This window comes from Danio aesculapii, chromosome 2, assembly GCF_903798145.1.
Source record: "Danio aesculapii chromosome 2, fDanAes4.1, whole genome shotgun sequence".
NCBI lineage: Eukaryota > Metazoa > Chordata > Actinopteri > Cypriniformes > Danionidae > Danio > Danio aesculapii.
In genome coordinates, this window is record NC_079436.1 from 12,657,289 (window position 1) to 12,679,714 (window position 22,426).

The following is a 22,426-nucleotide window of genomic DNA, read 5'->3' on the forward strand; positions in this document are numbered from 1 at the left end:
CACAGGGCTGAATGTTTGGTCCACTTGGCATCAGATAAGTGTTAGAAATAAAGCCCTACTGTGTCCGTATGGGCTTTAATCCTGTATTTCCTCCTGCAGGCTCTCGGGTCCAAATCCAGCATCGCTCCTGCAACTCCAGACGATGAGGAAGTAGAAACCTCCAACAAGAAGAAGGGGAAACTCTACATGGTAATAAAGATTCAAAGATTAAAAGTGTTGGGTTTCTTTTTTTTTTGTACATTAGATATATAGTATTATTAACCCTTCTGAATTATTAGCCCCCCTGTTTTTTCCCCAATTTCTGTTTAGCAGAGGGAAGATTTTTTCAACACATTTCTAAACATAATAGTTTTAATAACTCATCTCTAATAACTGATTTATTTTATCTTTGCCATGATGACAGTAAATAATATTTGACTAGATATTTTTCAAGACACTTCTATACAGCTTAAAGTGACATTTAAAGGCTTAACTAGGTTATTTAAGTTAACTAGGCAGGTTAGGGTAATTAGGCAAGTTATTGTGTAACGATGGTTTGTTCTGTAGAAAAAATGTATAGCTTAAAGGGGTTAATAATTTTGTCCCTAAAATGGATTTTAAAAAATTAAAAACTGCTTTTATTCTTGCCGAAATAAAACAAATAAGAGTGTCTCCAGAAGAAAAAATATTATCAGACATACTGTGAAAATTTCCTTGCTCTATTTCCTTGCACTACCAATGAAACATTTGGGGTCAGTAGGATTTTTAAATGTTTTAAAATAAGCTTCTCCTGCTCACCAAAGCTGCATTTATTTAATCAGAATAACAGTACAAATTGTAAAATTGTGAAATGTTATTGAACTATAAAATAACTGTTAAAAAGTAGTTTATAATTTAAATTAATAATTTATACTAGTGATTTTTCTAGTGATATTCTCAGCTTCATTACTCCAGTCTTCAGAGTCACATGATCCTTCAGAAATCACTCTAACATTAATTATTATTATTTAATTTGAAACTACATACAATACGAAAGTAGTTACCTTTTTGTACGTTTGATATACGCCGCCTTGATGAACAGAATAATTTTATTAAAAATAAAAACATGAACAAGAAAAAACTGACCCCCCCCCCCTCAAACTTTTAACCGGTAGTGTATATGTTTGCTTTTTTTCAAGAGCAACAAAAACTTTTCATACATTTTTACAATTATTTACCAAAGATGCCGTTAAAATTGGATTCAGTGTAAAAGTGGTTCAAATACACATAAATAAATAAAAAGTATTTTACAAAAAAATTATTTGATGAGGTTTTAAAGACTATTTGAATTTCTTTTTTATTTAAGCATCAAAATACAGGTAAAAAAAATACTGGTTAATTGTTATTTTAATCATTAGACTTTGACTTAAATTAATAATTTGCCAGTATCCTTCAAAAGTATAACATTTCTATGTATAGCATTTCTATTTTTTTAATTGTTCAAAAAAATTTTAAATTAAAAATGTATATTCACCTATGCTCTTATGTAATTTTTAAACCCAGTTCAGAATAAATATGCTGCATTTTTTTATGAATATATATATATATATATATATATATATATATATATATATATATATATATATATATATATATATATATATATATATATATATATATATATATATATATATTATAGTTCATATTTCATATTAATTTTTGTATTTTTGTATTTTAATAATTTAAAAAAATCTTTAAAATTTAGTATTCCCTATTCATTTCCTATGGGAAAAATTATGGAGTTGGACTTCACTTTGTTGAATCGAGTCCTCTTTTTCTGTTTGTCTTTGTTCAGAAAGAAAACAAAACAGTACCCAAGTCTTGAGCTGCTCAGATTAAGAACACTATTATAAAAAAATCTATATAAATGATTTTTCCTAAAAATGTCCTCTGGGATGCTTTAGGCTTAAATAAGATCTTTTAAAAGGATTTTACATAAGTTATTGTAAGATTAAAGTAGACACATAACATGCTTTCCATGTATATCAAATTACTTTTATTAATTTAATTGTTCTAAATGTTTACTGTACTGTGTTAATTATTCATGCAGATTGTTTATTATTTATGCAGACTCTTATTATCCAGACTGTTATTTATTACAAATTCACGGTTGACAGCTGTAAAGCCTTAAACACAGTATTTTTCTTTTCTCAGCTTTATTTGTCTCTCTTCAGTCCTGTGGTTTACTATTGTTATTGTAGATCTCAGACGCCTCTGGCTCCATGAAATCATCAGTGGTGGCCGAGACCAGCCCATTCAAGCAGGAGATGCTGTCTCCTGAAGAGTGCTACATCCTGGACAATGGAGTCGATAACAATGTGTTTGTGTGGAAAGGTGTGCCGCATGTGTGTTCATTTTAAAATCAGCATGGAATCACAATTGGTGGCATTTTTGGTCTGCGGAGTTGTTGTAATTCAGCCAAATTAGAGGATTTTCAAGCATGAACCACCTTTTTTAGGGTCCTGCCACTGCATCTCAATTGGATTCAGGTCAGGACTTTGATTAGGCCACTCCAAAGTCTTTATTTTGCTTTTCTTCAGCCATTCAGAAGTTGACCTAGAAACTGCTAGTAAAATTCACAAATAATTACAAAGTCCAATTCCAATAATATTTTTTATTTACGGTTTTGAACAAAAATGTTACTGTGCATAACCAACACGATCTCACAGCAATTCGTAACTTTTTGATTTAGTGGCTAATTCGTATAAATTTGTACAATCTCATTTGTACAATTTAGTACAATTTGTTTATCCCTCAATGATGGGTGGGTTTAAGGGATGTGGTTGGGTCTCCTTTTTAAATTTGTACACTTTTGTACAACTGAACTGAATTAGCCACTAAACTGACAAAATATGAAATAGATATGTTTCTTCGTGAGATTAGGCTGTCATAACGCAGTCTTTCACTGCTAATTTGAGATGCTAATTCCAAAAATCAGGTCTGTTTTACTCTAGCTAGTAGGTAGTGTTCTCTTAAAATATGGTGTCTGTTTTGTAGAATTTTACTTTTAATAATCAATATAAGGTTAAGTTTTATTGTACACCATTTTATCAGCTGAAAAACTGCTGTGAATTATGATTACTATCTTCCTATAGAGTCAGCAAACAATTATTTGTTCATTTCTCTCAGTCCATTTTCACATTTTCTGTTATTATTATGGCCACTGTTAATGCTGGTACCAAAGTAATTGTAGTTAAAAAAAAGTACATTTTGTTACTTGAAATAATGCAAAAATTCAGCAAGAAAGTAAATGTTGTTTTAATGCACTTACTTATTTTCTTCATTTAGTTTTTTTCTCATTTTAATTCGCAATTGATGTAATAAAATAGCTAAAACTAAAATAAAATGTGTACAATTTATGTAAACATTTAGGAACAGCATCCCCATCCCCACAAAATGGCTAAATAAAATAAAAAGCTAATTTAAAATATTAATAAAACAAACATAGCAACAATTAATACTAACATAACAACTAATGTTAAAATATTTTCATTTTTAAAAAAGAAAAGAAAAAAATGATGCAAAGCAAGTTTTGATTATTGGGAAATCATCAAAGTAATATTAGGCCTTGTTTCCAAAGCAGTATATTTTTCGTCAGAACAGTGAAAACCTTTAGCTTAGATTATTTATTAGACAATTTTATTAATTACTTTAATATTACAAAATCATCACTAATTATGCTGAGTATTATTTATTGTTATTCATCAGTCAGTCTGTATGTCTCTCTTATCTTTTGAGTCAAGTCTTTTTTTTTTCTATAGCACTTTTTTTACTATATCAGTTGAAAAAGAATGAAAAGCCAATATTTCAGAGTGCAGAACATATTCACATTTCAGTATTATAGAAAGATAGATCAGACTAATACCATCTTCATGTGTTTTTCAGTGATGCTGACATGCATCTTTGATCACTAAAGCCTCTTTGTTTAGATGTGCCACATATTTTTCATAAAGATGAAAGAGGTTAATTCAACATGTGCTCTGTCTTCTTTTTCCTGACAGGACCAAATGCAAACACATCTGAACGCAAAGCAGCCATGAGCGCAGCGGAGCAGTTCATCAAAGAGAAGAACTACTCCAATAAAACAATGGTATAAACAGGACACCACAGACATTTGAAACACTTATTTTGCAGAGAATTACAAGAATAGGATCCTAATCTGATCTGAGTCAGTTTTATCATCAAAAGGAACCAAAATAGCTTTCTAGCATTCACTAGCAATGCCAAAACAGGTTAATGTGCTAATTAAATCAGGCTACAAACATAGCAATTTGTTAAAATGTTAATGTTTTCATCATGTTAGTAACATGCTAATTTATGATAGCAATGTGTAAAAGTGTTTAAGTCCGGATGAAATCAGAATGTACAATTTTGCTAACGCACATTAGTCTTAAGGTGAACAATTAATATGTGCAAGTTAATCCACTAAACAAAAACAACTGTTTAAATTGTTAAATTAAAAATTGTTCACTCAAAGTCTGACCATTTGCTTCTGCAGCTGGTGGTCTTTCTCTGTTGATGTCAGTTTTACAACTTCAGCCATAATATTCCATAATAATTACTATTAGTTTGCTTTAAAAGGCAATGATGCGCAAAACAAAACCCTGCCCCTACTCAATATTCCATTTCAGTTAAAAAGTACATTAACATAATGAAATAAGTCTCAGCAACTTCTGGTTCGCACAGACTTTAACAATGTGCTAATTAATGCTAACAGCCTACTAAAAGATACTAGAAGCAGCATCATGTGTTAGCCATGTGTTAATGCATGTTAATGCTAGCAACATATAGTAATATATGTTAAAATGTTAAACTTGTTTAGCAATATTTTAATTAATACTAACAAATGTGTTAACTGTGCTAGCATTTTGCTCATTCAACTGTAAAATACTTAACCAAATAGCAGACAAATCCAAATGCCCAACGCAAGCTGTAATTTTAAAGAGGACTATGCGTTCTAGACAGTTCAGCTCGATGATGTATAATGTCTATCGCCTTTAGTCCAATTTAGCAACTTGATAGCAACCGTCTTTTTAAAGAAGCGTAACCGATTTAATAATCAAGAGTGTGATGTAACTGATGTGTTTTATGTTGTAGAATAAAAGTGAAAGTAAAAAAAAAACATTGACTTTGGGACGAGGGAACCTGTACTGCTAAAATGCTAACTCGCTTTCAGGTTTTTGCCTACAAATTGACGTCATAGTTCCTCCACTCTATTGGTTCCAAATTAGTAGTTTAAACAAGCAGCAAAGTAACTTTTTTTGTATTATCAACAATTTGTCAAGTTTGACACAAATAATTTATTTTAAAACATGACATACATCTTGCTAATCCATGTTTATACACATAAAATATGTGAGCCATGATAAACATTAATTAGCATGTAACATTAACATTAATATGTTAATTAGCATGTAACTTAAATGTTTCTAGTGTGTGCTATAATGTAATTTGTTAACTTGCTAGGAATCTGTGAAAATGCAAGAGTTCATTTCAAAATAATACCTAGAATATGTCTAATAAATCTTTCCTTTATTTTTATTTAACTTTAACTCTAAACTTACAGGATTGTATATTTTACAACAGCTTAAAAACATCACAGTGAAAGAAGTTCATTTTTGTAATTAAGTTTTCAGTTAAGGAACTGTAAATATTCAGGTTTGTGAAAGTTTGCCTTTAGAACCCATGTAATCTTTAGTTCACCCATTTACATTTGATGTGTGTTTATTGACGCCCTACTCTCAATATTTGTTTCTGCAGATCCAGGTTCTGCCTGCAGGGGGCGAGACCACCCTGTTCAAGCAATTCTTCTCTAACTGGAAGGACAAGAATCAAACCACTGGCCCTACAAAGGCCTACACTATTGGCAAAATAGCCAATGTGGAGCAGATTCCTTTTGATGCCTCCAGCCTCCATAACAACAAGGCCATGGCAGCCCAGCACAACATGGTAGATGATGGTTCTGGAAAAGTCGAGGTAAACTTCTCTTTGGTCATCTCACTCTCTCACATATACTACTGTTCAAGGGTTAGTGGTCAGTAACTTAAAACAAAGTCAAATTAATATTTTAATTTAGTAAGAAAACAATAAATGGATAGTTCATCTAAAATGACAATTTACAGTTCATTTATTCACCCTCAGGCCATTCAAGATGTAGATAATGTTTATTTTCCAGTAAAATGTTAAAGATGAATAAGTGGTTCTTTGTGATTCGTATGTCAGTGGAGATCGAACATAAACACATACAAACAAGTCCGAACAATTCTCATGCAAAGTCGCATACGAACATTATGTTTCACAAGACATCAGTGTGTTGCCAGGAGCCATAGCTATTAATTTGGACTTGTGTTGGACTTTATGTGTTTATTAATAATAATAATAATAATAATGATAATGATAATAAAAACTGTAAACATTGACTGCCATTATATGGATCACCAAGGATTCAGCTAAGAATCTTCTTTAATGTTCTAATAAAGAAAGAAGACGCAGGCATATTGGATGACCTGAGGTGAGTAAATTAACTGGAATTTTTGCATTTTTGGGTGAACTATCTCTTTAAATTGATCAACAGTAAAGAAAACTTAAAATATAAAAAAGATTTCTATTTTAATCTATTTATTTAAACATTTTTTCCAGCAATGAATCCAATATTTCCTAAAAAAGGGCCATAGTTTACACACACACACACACACGCACACACACACGCACACACGCACACACACACACACACACACACACACACACACACACACACACACACACACACATGGAGAGAGAGAACTTAGCAACTGTTTGTTTTATCATTGACTGTCATTGAGTGACTATCATTGAGCAGAAAATGTGCCTATTACATGATTTCTGAACAATCATATGACACTGGAGTTATGGTTGCTAAAAATTAAGCTATGACAGGAAAAAAGTGCTTAGATATTTAAATATTTTATATGAAGGCTGTATTAAAAAAAGGCAGAAATGGTATTGATTTCCCCCTAATCATCATTGCTTTTTCACATTCAAGCAATGTGCAAATTAAAGTTACCATTATGCTAATGTGTTAGCCTATGTATAAAAAAGAGAATGATTATTCTAGCAACATGCAAATTCATGGGAATTGTGTGTAAATCATGTTAGCCATGTGTTCAATTCATGCACACAATATGTTAAAACGCATATGTAGAAAATATGCTAGAAACAAGCTATTAAATCATGCTAGAAGTGCCCACTGAAGCTATGCAGGGCTGCGCCCGATCAGTACCTGGATGGGAGACCACATGGGACAGCTAGGCAGTGTTGCCAACTATTTCCAATGAAAAGTAGCTAAAGTCTGCCCGAAAAGTAGCTTAATGTTGCCAGATGACATCACACAGTAATTTGCATATCAGTGATGTCATCACGTAGTATCTGACAAGCGTAAGCCCGTCATTCTACTCTCTGAGGCACCATGTATTAGATTATATTAAAACATTACATCTAGATGCACAAGAAATAGATTCTTATTAACATATTACTTTGCGTGATGACGTCATTGCGTAATCGCAACTCAAAACTATATCTTACATAAAAAACTACATCTTACATAAAAACAATTTGAAATATGTCCATTTAGATTTGTATGAAAAATAGTTGACTATTTGTAAAAATGATAAACACTTTTTGATAAGAATTTTTTATTTTTAAATATAACACTGATAATAACAAGTTACATTCTATTAAACAATCACAGCTTGTGTACTTACTCTTTTTAACTTGTGAAATTAACACTTTTGTGAAAGTGACAAGAATTATAGCACTAATGAAATTTATTGCTTCCTAAATTACCAACAATTATATATGTTAACAAATATCAGTAAATTAACAATTATGAAAAACAATCTGAGCTAGCAATTTACTCTCCTGAGTGACGCCCGCAGTCTCCTCTTCTGAGTCACTTTTTAAAAAACTGCTAAAAGTAGCCAAAATGAATGTTAAAAAGTGCTAAATTTGTTGCTAGGTGCTTTTTGAAAAACAAGTTGCTAGGGTAGTATGAACAGTTGCTAAATCTAGCAGCAAAATTGCTAAGTTGACAACACTGAATCTAGGTTACTGCTGGAAGTGATGTTAGTGAGACCAGCAGAGTGCGCTCAACCTGCAGTCTATGTGGGTCCTAATGCCCCAGTATATTGATGGGGACTGCTCAATGAGTGCCGTCTTTCGGATGAGACGTTAAACCGAGATCCCGACTCTCTGTGGTCCAAGGATGTCCTTCGCAAAAGACTGTCCATCATGGCCTCCTAAACATCCCCATATCATAATTGGCTTCATCACTCTGTCTCCTCTTCACCAATCAGCTTGTGTGTTGTGGTGTGTGGTCTGGCACAATATGGCTGCCGTCGCATTAGGTGGATGCTGCACACTGGTGGTGGATGAGGAGATTCCCCCCAAAAAATCGCTTTGAGTGTCCAGAAAAGCGCTAAATAAATGGAATTATTTATAATAATAATAATTATTATTATTAAGTGTGCTAATTGTGCTAGAAACATGTTAGCAGCACGCTTTTTCATGCTAGCATGTTGTTAGATTTACACTAATTCTATAAGAAATATTGTAATTAGAGAATGTATGTTAATGTCTGCATTAAATGTATTGTCCATAAATGTTAAGGCGTTTCCTTTAAAAAAGATTCATGTATTGCCAGATTTTTCTCTAAGACAATAATATTAATATCAGAACTGCATTTACCCTTACCATTATCCATATTTCCAAATGGCATTCTTCTAATTCTGTTTACACAATATATTATAAACCATTCCCCTGCGGGTAATGAATCCAGTGCTTGTATTCAGTGCATATTAAAGTTCAATGTTGAATCTTGCTTGAACGTTTTAATCAGTGATGTTGGTCTAAATCAGATCTGGCGTGTGGAGGGAGGAGCTCGTGTGCCAGTGGACCCCAAGACCTACGGCCAGTTCTTTGGAGGAGACTGTTACCTGATCCTCTACAGCTACAAACAGGGAAGCAGAGAGCAGTACATCATCTACACCTGGTCAGTCCACACAGATTTATACTGTTATCTGCTGTATTATCTGTGGTGTGTTTGCAGCATGTGAACAGAGTGTGATTGCATTTCAGGCAGGGGCTAAAGTGCACTCAGGATGAGCTGGCAGCTTCTGCTTTCCTCACAGTCCAGCTGGACGACTCCATGGGAGGAGCTCCAGTTCAGGTGAAAAAAAATCATCAGTCTGTGCCAGAAAACAGCATTGAAAAACACAGCGACACATTATTATGATCGTTGATTTAGGGGTGTTTTGGCTAATATGGTCACATGCCTGATTAGTATGTAGTCTCTATTATTGCAAATCACATATTGAAGAGTGCTTTATTGTTTTTTTAGCAGGTTCTGGATGTTTTTTCCACATTTGATTCAAGTTTATTTGTATAGGGCTTTTCACACTAGTTATTGTTTCAAACCAGCTTTACAAAAGGTACACATTCCTGCATTACAATCAAATTCAGAAAAGTTATTAGTTACCATAACTTTATTAATTACTAATAACTTTAACTAATTAACTAGTAACTAATAGCTTTTAACAGTTAATGCTATTATATATAAACATAGTTAACCTGCAGTCATATAGGTGATGTCTATGTGTACAATCATAGGGCATATTTTATAAGTCGTTGTTTGAATGATGTCACCCAAAACAATTGGAAATTCTGTAATAATTTCCTCACACTTTACTTGTTCCAAACCTGTTTGACTTTCTGTATTCTGTTGAACACTAGTATATTGATGGGGACTACTCAATGAGTGCCGTATTTCGAATGAGACATTATACCGAGATCCCGACTCTCTGTAGTCCCAGGATGTCCTTTGCAAAAGAATAGGGGTTTAACCCAGGCATCCTGGGCAAATTTGCCCACTTATAAATATATAAATTGGTGTCCTTTGCTTGCTGTGAATTCTTGATTGGTGGAATATTTTTACAGCATCATGGGTAATGCAGTTTTTGTATATAAATAATATTATTTATAAAATATTATTCATATATTATAATTCATTCATTCATTCATTTTCATTTCGGCTTAGTTCCTTTATTAATTAGGGGTCGCCACAGCAGAATGTACCGCGATATATATTATAATATATATTAATTATTCAGTGCAATAAACAATGCAAATGTTTAAAATGTCTCTATGGCTTCATATTTTTTTAGAAACCATGAGAGAATGTTTTCAGTATTCTTTAGTGAACAGTACAGCATTTTTATTTTCAAATAGAAATTAATGTAGAATTATACTGTAAAAGTCTTTTCTGACTTCTAACTTTAAATCGGTAGTTCAACTAAACTTAAACTTTTATCTAGAGGAAACAGAAAACAGACCCACCAAATTGTACAGAATGACAAAAATATTTGTTATGTATGATGTAGGCATGGGCCAGTATAAATTTCTGATGGTATGATAACATTAGATAAAAAACATGGATTCACAGTATCGCGGTATTGTGATTACTGCTCTAAAATAAGTACATTGTAAATGTCTGGTTAAAACAAGAACAAAAAAACTTTCCCCATTAAACACAATTTATTTTAAGTAACATTTATAATATCTTGTAACATTTAGCATGTCAGGCTAAATAGTTAAAATACATCATTGACTTCTACTTTCTTCATTAGTTTTTAAAAACACTTATTTCTTAAAAAAAATTATTACATATAACTTTGGAACGGTATAACAGAACATTTTAGTGGTATTAAAATTTGTTTTCCAAACAGCAGTAAACCTTGAAACTGGTTTTTGTCCCATGCCTAGTATGATAAAGTGTCCCAGTAGGAACAAAGAGAACTAAGCCAAAGGAAAATGAATTTCATCAAGCCACTAATTTGCTTCCCAAATTCTGAATCTGATATCTAAACACTTGTTAGCTACCAAAAGTTTATATAAAGCAAAAAGGAAACCCCCATGATAATTAGTTAAATTAGGATAGTTTAAGTGTTTCCTTTCTTATATTTTCCCCATTGTGTACAAACGATTATAACTTAGAATCCAACATTAGCTGTATTTTTGCTGATAACCACTAGAGGGCGATCATGATAAGAACAGCTTTGAAAAGGATAGTTCATTTAAAACTCAAAATTCTGTCATATACTTACAAACCGCAGCTGGAAGGGCATCCACTGCGTAAAACGTATGCTGGATAAGTTGGCAGTTCATTTGGCTGTGACAACCCCTGTTTAATAAAGTGACTAACCCAAAAAGAAAATGAATGAATGATACTTACAAACCCATTTGAATTTCTTTTTTCTGTTGAACACAAAAGGAAATATTTAGAAAAATGTTGGAAACTGGTAACCATTGACTTAGACATAGTATTTGTTTTACCTACAATGGATATCAAGTGACACTGGCTTCCAACATTCGTCAAAATATCTTATTTTGAGTCCAACAGAAAAAAAAGAAACTCATGAAGGTTTGAAACCTCTTTTGGGTGAGAAACAAATGAGAGTTTTATTTTTGGGTGAACTGCTTCTTTAAATGCATGTTGCTTCACCCAGAAATGAAACATTTTTAATCATTTACCATGAGGCTTTAGTTAGTCTTTGAAACAAATTGCGCTCATGCACGCACAAAAAAAGAAAGATTTGTTCTAGCATGTGTTAACCATATGTTGTGCATTTGTGTGTATATATGTGAACAAAAGCCTAAATTACATGTGTTCATTGCAGTAAGCGATAATATCTTTTGAGTAAACTCATTCATATGGATTCATTAATCAGTGTAGTCATATGTATCATACAGTAAACACATACTAATAAGACAACCACTTGTAGACTTCAGAAGAGACTTTCTTTCTTCTTAAACAAAAAACACTATAGCTGCGTCCCAAATGGCACACTATGCACTCATGCACTATGTAACTTATGCACTTACGCCACTCAACAGCATAGTATATGAATGTAGTGTCGTCCCTAATGGAACACTAATGTTTTTTACTAAGCGGAAATTCAAACCGATTCCCTGATGACGTTTTGGCGGTTGTCAAATCAGTGAAATAAATTAACAAATAATCAAATAATACCTGCCGTGAGTATAACTGTATTCACCATCGGGAGCGTATAATCACTTTCGTAGGAGAATTTGCTTTCATAATCCAAATAAATAGTTATCCAACATGATGTGAGCCAGATAGCTCCACTCCTTCTACTACATGAGCAAAGCTGTGACTGTTGAGTGCGTGCGGTGTCCATCATTCCACACTTCATTTTACCGGCTGAATGAGTGCATCATCCGGGTAATTAAAGTGCACTTATTATTTTAGAGTTTTCAGTGGAAATGCACTACTTACACTATTTATACTACAAAATGGCGTCGAATAGTGCATAGGTATGCGATTTGGGATGCACCTTATGCATTTATGAAGTGTGCTTCACACAGGTGAGTGGGCTTGACAAACCCACCTGTAGAAACACTCTTCTCTCTCTTAAAAGAAAACAAAACACTCCCCCTTACTCTAGCACCTAAATCTCTGAGCACTTACAGTTCATTTGTTTAGCAAGCACATCTTGTGTGTATTGCCTCCTCTTATTGAATCCACTGATGCCTCCTCAGCTGTAAATCGCTTTGATATTTTTCAAGACACTTCTCTACAGCTTAAAGTGACATTTAAACAAATAAGACTTTCTCCAGAAGAAAAAATATTATCAGACATACTGTGAAAATTTCCTTGCTCTGTTAAACATATTTTGGGAAATATTTAAAGAGAAAAAAAATTCAACTTCGACTGTATATAACTTTTTTTTCTAAATCCACTGCTCAGGTACGAGTGACACAGGGTCAGGAACCTCCTCATCTGATGAGTCTGTTTAAGGCAAACCAATGATAATTCATACTGGAGGAACGTCCCGCAAAGATGGCCAGACCAAGCCGGCCGCCACGCGCCTCTTCCACATCCGGCAGAGCACTTCAAAAGCCACTCGTGCTGTAGAGGTCAGTAACCGTCCCAATACTCCATACATGAGTCAAAGACGAGATTAAAGCATAATACAGCTTTAAAGTCCCCATGAACCGAAAGCTGCGGACTGTTAATTGTTTTGTATTGTGACGCAATAAACTGAATATAAGTGAAACAACAGTGGGCGTGGCTTGTTTTTCTACTGCGAGCTGAATTGGTTGTAGTAAGTAGGCATTTCATTCAGAAAGATGGGGAAAAGGGGTTTGGAGAGGGTTATTACAACCTAACGAGACTCCTCATGCTCAACATTTCTATTTGTTGTCATGTGATTAAATATGTTAGCCACGCCCCACTTCCTAAGATATACGTGATCTGACAATTTGACTGAAAACAAACAAGAAGTGCTTTTTCAAATTTCAATTAAATATTAGAAGGGCAAATTAATTGTTCGACACAGATCTAGCAATGTGAGCTACCAAAGTCAAATGGTTAGGTTTGATTTCTTGGAGACTATAAAATGGTTGTTATATTGGTATTTAGAAAGTTCCTTGTCTTTGTATGTATGTATTTTTTCTGAGCATAAATCATTGTGATTTATAGAAGACACCCACCACTAAAATGTAATACAATAGGTTTGCCAAAATGATTTATATGGTAATTCATTGTAATGACACTGTGATGAAACTAAATATTCGCAGTATGCCGAATAACGTATATTGCAAACAGTTCAAACAGTGAGCTTGACCAGTGAAATTCATATCTAATAGTTACAACATCTATTAATTTTTTTTTTAAAAGTCAAACAATTTAAATGTTTTAGCCATTTCACTGAATGACGTGTGGTTCTGTAGAGTAATGTCGCATGGGGAGCGTTTACCACACACGACGTTAACTTGCGGCTGAACTATCATAGTACTATGCATCGTTTGGGAAAAGAACGATGTAGTGACGAGTGTCTCCCTAAATCCGCAGTTCTCTGTCGCAGATCCATCATTTGAATCAATGTTAGTTATAACGTAAAACGCCCATAATTATGCTTCTGATCTTGAATTATATGTAAATGACACATATAGGGCCTATGTTCCCATTACAAATATTATTGAGAACATTCCATATTCTATTCTAAAACATAAAATCACTCACAAAGCTAACACTATTCTAATCTCATATGGAAATCATATAAATAAATAAATAATGAAGCTACTTATTAGGAAGGAAATTTAATATTTATTATTTATTATGAAATGAAAAAATTCTAATTTAATAATAATATTGACATGATTTTCTGTTTAAATATGCATAATATGTATCAAATGATGTTTCAAAAATAATTTTCAACATTTTGTGAAATTGCTTACCATACTATTTTACTGTTATAAGTGTTTATTTAAGAATGTGCATTTAAACTGTATGTTTTCTAATACAGTTCTATAAATAATGAATTATTTTTTTTAATTATGAAAAGATATTTATTTTTAAAAATACAAATTTATTATCATCGATCATTACATTATTATTATTTTTTTAGAAATCTGTTAAAACTTGTTTAAATTAAACACTGAAGCCTATAGGCAAATAACAATCTGCGTCAGAACATTTAGCTTTCCTTAGTCAGAATTTGGTCATATGAATAATAAGAAAATTTTTTAAAAAATAATAATAATCCAACTTTGGTCTTTCGAAACTACCCCGAACCCACCTTGCTACACGCCTAAAACTTAATAAACTGTATGAAGAAAGGATTAATTATTAATATATTTAAATAGCAGTTAATAAATTATAGCATATATAGCATATAAAGGAATGTTGTTTGATTTCAGCCGTCCTCACCAATGTCAAGTGCAAACCTACGCCCTTGGATACTTAATAAATAACCCTACTATAAATTAAAAGCATTAACGTAGCTATGTTTTTTGTTTTCACAAGCTTTAGGGACGTAACAGAAATTCTGCTTTTAGGTTACCTACAGCTTTCGTCATGAGCCATGGCTGTGTTCAAAATGTTTTCAAAGTGCACTGTGAAGGGAGCACAAATTGTAAACATGAAATCGCCTTAAAACTGAACTGTTAAAATACTTTGAAAGCAAATTAGGCCTACACCTAAGAGTGTGATGAACTTAATGTATTTTCCAAGTTTAAATGTTAGAATGTTCTAAATGAATAGGGCATAGGGGGGATCAACTGGAAATAGAACACAGCCAGTGACGGTCTTCCTGAAGCCAGTTTGGACCATTCTTCTTTGCATAATTTTCCAGTTCAGTCAGGTTTGATGGGTGCGAGCATGAACGGCCCTTTTCAAACCAATCCATAGATTTTCGATGATGTTCAAATCTGGGGACTGGATGGCCATTCTAGAACATTCCATTGTGTTTGAGTATGAATTCCTTGGTAGATCTGGAACTGTACTTTGAGTCATTGTCCTGCTGAACATCCAACCCTGGAGTAACTTCAGCCTCTTGGCTGATTCCTGAACTGGCTGATTTCTTCAGACACATTTTCTGTTCCAATGCACTACTTTTCTTTTGTTTTTCAATGTAAATATGTGCTTGACGAATAGTAAGACTTTAACATTTGCGTCAAGTGCCAAGTTAAAAGTACTTTTACACAGTGCTGCTCTTCACTGTCAGATATACAGCAATGGACAATCAGAAGAACTTGAAGGCGGGGCAACTATTGCAAGATTCTATTTAGAGATTCTCAGTTGCTGTGTCAAGATAATCTCATGCTTTATGTTGCACTTTTGTTTTAAACCATTCTGAAAGTGTTGCGTCTCACATTTTATGTGTGAATGAACACTTAGTTCTCCTAATATAACAGCCAACACTTATTTAAACATGTACAAATTTGATTGAATTCAATCAATCACAGCTCATAAGAATTCATGACAGTTTAGGACATTATTTTAACCATGTTTTGACATTTTATTTCCACCAAATTGAACAGTTTACTTATATTTCATATAAAGTCTATGGGCCCTATCATACACCCGGCGCAATAAGGTTTTGCCCTGACGGGAAAACCTTAATTTTCCCATTTTTCGCCACGTTGTTTAATAGCGAATCCATTAATCCATAGCGCATTGTTGGCACGTTGCTATTTTGAGGAATTAAAATCGACTGCGCGATAGACCAGCAGACCGAGAGCAGGGTCTAAAGTCCAGCGCAGAGCGCGTTAGTCAGCGCCTCCCTTACACATTGCTTAAAAACACAGGATGTACAGCAATACGCAAATATCTTTACAAATGAAAAAGAATTAAAGAATTAAATATTACAAAAAATATTATTTTCTACATGAATATAACAACCACTGCCTCAATCCCTTCTCATCTCAGGGGGGCTCTTTTTTAGTTTATTCACGACAGTTTGCTTTTTATAATGTTATTATTAGTAGTAGTATTATTTATATATTATATATTTTTTATAAAAACAAGCTTAGATTTGTCCACCTGTCAGGTTTGGACCATATGGGGCACAGCATGTGTATTTGGATCTAACTCAGTTGTTTGACCCCCACTTCATTATTATTGTTCATTTATTCATTTGCTGGAAATTAGAACTGAATTTAGAAATAGTTTTGAAACAAATCTCTGCGCTTAACAAACGAAATTAATTACGTAGACTAATGGATGTCTCTGCGTACAACCCGTTTCCTTATCAACAAAAGAGAGAAAGTGAAAGTAACGCCAATTGGAGGAGGCTCATCTTTATCCTCTCACTGCAGTTGGTCAGTTTTAACTGTTTTCTCGCTAGTGAAGTGTCAGTTTTTACGCTTACATAGTCCGCCATGTAAATAGCAAATGCAGCATGGCGCAACACAACTGACTCTTAAAGGGAATGGGAGATGAGACTTATTGGTTTATCTCCAAACACACCCAGAACTCATTAAGAGAATCAACTGAACTGTGTTAGACCATGCGCCACGGTGCAGAGCGTATTTTTCCGCCCTTAAAATAACAAAGCCCAGCGCCCTGCGTTTTAGACTTTGCACCTAATGGTTAAACTAGATCCCTTAGTATGTAAAATCACTTTCTCTAATTGATTTCAAAGTAGAACCTGTCTTTGGTCAACCTGTCTTTTAATCACTCCATTTATCTTCTTATTACAGGTTTAAACCATCTGCAACTAGCTTAAACACCAATGATGTGTTTGTGCCTGACAGACGTTCCGGGGTGTGTTTGTGTGGAAAGGGACAGGAGCCAGTGATGAAGCAATGGCTGCTGCTAAGTATGTTGTGAGTGTGCTTGGAGGACCATCCACAGATGTGCCAGAGGGTCAAAGAAACCTGGTGAGTGTCAGGACAGGTTTCTAAATGTTTTATGTATAATGTGAACTCGTTTCAGACGTGTCTCTGTCTTCAGATTCATTCTGGAATCCTTTGGGACGGAAAGAAGGACTATCAGAAATCCCCAGCTCTTCAACGTTCTGTCAAACCTCCACGTCTGTTTGGTTGCTCCAAAAAACTGGCCGGCTAGTTGTAAGTGAGAGTCACGCAATGTGTCTGAAAGTTCTGATATGCACTTGCAGGCTGATATGTCTTATCCAATCTGCTTCCAAACACTACACTTCAGGGCACAGGTGATTGGTTGCTGTGAGCTCAGCAACCAATGAACTTGCTCCACAGTATTTAAATACTTTCTGTTTGTAGTATTCCTTAATCAGATTTTTATTTAGTTGAATAACAAAACATAAGTAAATAGCACTCTTCCACCTAGCAAACTTCACTGAGGTAAGACTATTATGCTTGTCTATTGTGCTTGTTTACTGGTGGTTACTAGGTTACCAATACTACGGACAGCTGCTCTAACAACTAGGTGGAAATGCAACTAATTCAGGATTTTTGGTATTATTTTTTTGTTTGCTTCATGTTAGATTTGCTGATTTTAGTAGACAAAATAGTAGTTAAGTGAGCGATTTTCAGACACAGTGACAGAGAGCGAAAGCTGTAGTTGTAGATGTGATGATGTCTGTAGATGTGATGAAAGTGAAAAGATTTGTCTTGGTCTTTCTCTCAGGTTGAGGAGTTCCCTGGAGATTTCAATCAGTCAGACCTGGCCACTGATGATGTCATGTGCTTGACACCTGGGATCAGGTGAGTTGGCACACCAGTTGACTTCCACAGTATGAGCGGGGTTCTCAAACAGGGGAACTGGGACGAAGAAATGATCAGGGGACTTCAAAAATAAGACAAAAACAGGCTTTATTTTTATTTTCTAACTTTCATTTGTGTCCTTTTTAGATATAAAATCGCCTGTGGAAAAATGTGTTGGGAATTTCTTACTTGATTTTAAATTTATTACATTTCTTTGATGAATATATTTTTTTCTATTATGTCAATCTTTACTATAATTAGGTTAAATAAATTGAAACCTTATTATCCCTAATCAAAAACAAATGGAAAGGTATATAGAGGTAAACAGAAAAGAAATTAAAATGATTATAAAATATAGGGTCACACTTTATTTAGATGGTATGTTGAATTTAAGTTACATGCCGACTAATTCTCATTATATTATAAGTAGACTGTTAGGTTGGGGTTAGGGTGTGTAAGTTGACACGTACTACCCAAGTTTCTTATAGTCAGTTAAAATGTTTGTTGAAGGAGCAGTATCAACGGATATTAAGCAGACAGTCTACTAATACTCAAATGGACCGTCAAAATAAGTGTTACCCAATGTCATAATTGTAATAACTATATTATTTTAAAACTATTGTCTGCAGCAAGGTTCTTTTTTGTCTAGGGTGTAAAAAAGACACTTTAGGAAAAGCCAAACTTTAAAAAAAAAAATCATTAAACAAACTCCTAAATTACATTTTGGCCTGATTTAGTTTGAAATGACATCACACCCATTTGCTCTTCACTTCCACTTCCATTCTGTATTCGGGCCTTTTGTCTGACATTACACGGAAGCTCCTGGATAATGAGGGGTCTTAGAGTCAAACAGGTTGAGAACCGCTGGTTTAGACTGTAGCTGTAGTATTGTAGCTATGGTGACAATGCTGAAAAAACTGTTGCTCTTTCTAGATCTTTCTTTGGGTTGGTAATGAAGCCAATGAAGTCGAAAAGAATGGCGTCACCAAAAATCGGTAAGTGACAAGGTTATTCTACTAATTGAATTTCATACAAAACTGTTTATCAAGCTTTTCTCTGAAGAGAAACATATTTTTTCTGTTCTTTTTTGAACCTCAAATTCAGTCATATGTTTTTTTTGTTAAATGCCTGAAAAAAATCATTTTATTCCTACAGTAAAAAATAAATAAAGCTTAATGGTGGTGAAAGCTTTGCTTTATAGGTCAACCATAGCTATGTAATCCTAATGATTAAATAGACAGCTCACAAAATGTGTAAGAATCTTAAACTTTTTTTTGGACGCAGAGCTTATTTTCTGCATTAAATCGAAGCCAGTGGAAAAATCTGTTGGCTTTTTGTTGAGGAAACCAGACTGATGCTGATTTACAGTTGGCCTACAAACATACAGCTGAAGGCAAAATTGAATAGCCCTCCTATATACATTTGTATACTTTTAAAAATATTTTCCAAGTGATGTTCAACAGAGCCTATATACAGTTGAAGTCAGAATTATTAGCCCTCCTGTGAATTTTTTTCTTTTTTAAATATTTCCCAAATGATGTTTAACAGAGCAAGGACATTTTCACAGTATGTCTGACAATTTTTTTTTCCTATGGAGAAAGTCTTATTTGTTTTATTTTGGCTTGAAAAGAAAAGCAGTTTTTAATTTTTTTTTAAATCAATTTTAAGGTCAAATTATATATTTTTCGATAGGTCTATTAAAACAAACCATCACTATACAATAATTTTGTCTAATTACCCAACCTGCCTAGTTAACCTAATTAACCTAGTTAAGCTTTTAAATGTCACTTTAAGCTTGAATACTAGTGTCTTGGAAAAAATATAGGCAAATAGCATGTACTGTTATCATGGCAAAGGTAAAATAAATCAGTTATTTAGAAATGAGTTATTAAAACTATTATGTTTAGAAATATGTTGAAAACATCTCCTCTGTTAAACAGAAATTGGGTAAAAAAATAAACAGGGGGGCTAATAATTCTGACTTCACCTGTATATATACATATATATATATATATATATAATATATATATATATATATATATACTATATATATCTATATATATACTATATATATATATATATATATATATCTATATATATATATATATATATACATACATATATAGCCTTTTATATTGCACAGACTAGTATCTTGCTAAATAACAAGTAAACTATTATGTGATCAGGGCAAAGACACAAAGAAATGAGTCATTAAAACTATACTGATTCAAAATGTGTTGAAAAAGTCTCTCTTTAAACAGCACTTGGGAAATCTTTGAAAAAGAATTCAAATTTTACAAGAGCGTTAATAATTTTGCCTTCAAATGTACAGTTGAAGTCAGAATTATTAGCCCCCCCTGTATATTTTTCCACAATTTCGGTTTAAACTAATATTTTTAATAACTCATTTCTAATAATTGATTTAGTTTATCTTTGCCATGATGACAGTAAATAATATTTTACTAGATATTTTTTAAGACCACTTCTATATAGCTTAAAGTGACATTTAAAGGCTCTAACTAGATTAATTAGGCAAGTTATTGTATGACGATGTTTGTTCTGTAGATAATCGAACAAAATTATTGCTTAAGAGGGCTAATAATATTGACCTCTTAAATGTTTTTTAACTGCTTTTATTGTAGCCGAAATAAAATAAGACTTTTTCCAGAAGGAAAAAACAGTGATGAAACAGCAAATACCGTGAAAAATTCCTTGCTCTGTTAATCATCGTTGGAAAATATACTGTATATATTTTTTAAATCACAAGAGGGCTAATAATTGTGACTTCAACTGTACATCATTCTTTTAGACAGTTAAAACAAATCTGGTAATTAATAGTTGGTAAATAAAACAAATCTGGTAATTAATAGTTGCCCATACAGTAGCTTGTGATTTTTTTGGGGGTGTTTACATATATTTATGCTTTAGAATTGCATTATGGGAACAACAATACTTTTAAAAAATTTAACAACAATAAGTTAACAGTATAACAAAATCACTTTTATTTACATTTTTGAAACAGTACAGTATATTACCTTTGCTATGCTTTTTAATTATGGTTCAAAAAACAAGTAATGTGCTACCCGTTTTTTTCCCTTCTGTTCTGGATTTATTTCTATGTATCATTTTGGTAAACTTAACAGTAAGTTTCCATTAGTTAGTGCTACTATAGGTCATTTATTTAATTCAATTCATGTTTATTTTTAAAGCGTGTTTACAATGTAGATTGTCAAAGCAGCTTAACGTAGAAGTTCTATTAAAGTCCAGATTTCAGAGTTGAAGTTTCAGTTGTTCATTTCAGTGTAGTTTAATTTCACTGCTGAAAGTCCAAACACTGAAGAGCAAATCCATCGATGCGGAGCTCCACAAGTCCGAAAATAAGCAAGCAGTGGTGACAGTGGCGAGGAACAAAACTTTACCAATGACAAAAGTGAAGGAAAAATGTATATACTAACATGAACAAACAATTGTTAACATTACTGAAAAAAGTTAACTAATGTTATCAAATGCAACTTTGGATTTTTAAAATGCAATAGTTTACATAAATGTTGCACTATGATTAATAAATGCTGTGGGAAAGGTATTGTTCATTCTGATTTCTGGTGGTAAATACATCAAAGTGATTACTTAAAAATGTGAGTACAACCTATTGTAACTAACAACTTTTAAGACTTAAGATAACTGTACACAATCAGTGTGTTGCTTTGTGTACTCACTTTTTTAAGTAAAGAACCGTATTGTAAATTGAGGACCCAATGTATAAATGTCAATAACAGTCACAGAATTAAAGGGACAACACTGGAAATGGTCAGGGCAGAGATAAAGCTCCCATAATGCCAACTCAAAACCATCAATAAGGAGAAAATCCAGTAAAATCCAACTGTTAATTAAAGATATGTGAACAGTCTAGCTCTCTATACATGGGAAAAAATGCTGGGTTCTACACAGTTGCTTCATGTTGTCCCAACACAAATTGATCGAAGTTAATGTTGAATCGTTTTTTACAAATTGAAGTGGATTGCAACAATTAAGTTTGTCCAAAACAACCCTCAAGACTGTTGATTCAGCTCCATTTTAAATAAGTAGATTCAACAAGCAGCAAAGTCCATTTTTAAGTATATCGTGTAAAGTATCTGTGTACTGAGTGTGTGTTCTGTGTTAGCTAAAGAGTATGTGGACTCTGATCCGCTGGCCGTCGCGGGCTGGCCATTACTACCATAAAGCAGGGGTCCGAGCCTCCAACCTTCACCGGATGGTTCCAGGCGGTGGGACGCAAACATGTGGGACTCCGACCCTCTGGATAGAATCCGGGCTCGCTTTAAACCCAGAACTGCACCTTGTCTTTTCGTATACAAGCACTTCCTGTTCCTGTGCCATGAATTGCAGC

At 33.4% G+C, this 22,426-nt stretch overlaps 1 pseudogene; it reads left to right on the plus strand.

The window, feature by feature from the left end:
• Window positions 1–51: 51 nt before the first annotated feature.
• LOC130234587 (gelsolin-like) lies at window positions 52–22,260 on the plus strand (annotated as a pseudogene).
• Window positions 22,261–22,426: the final 166 nt, after the last annotated feature.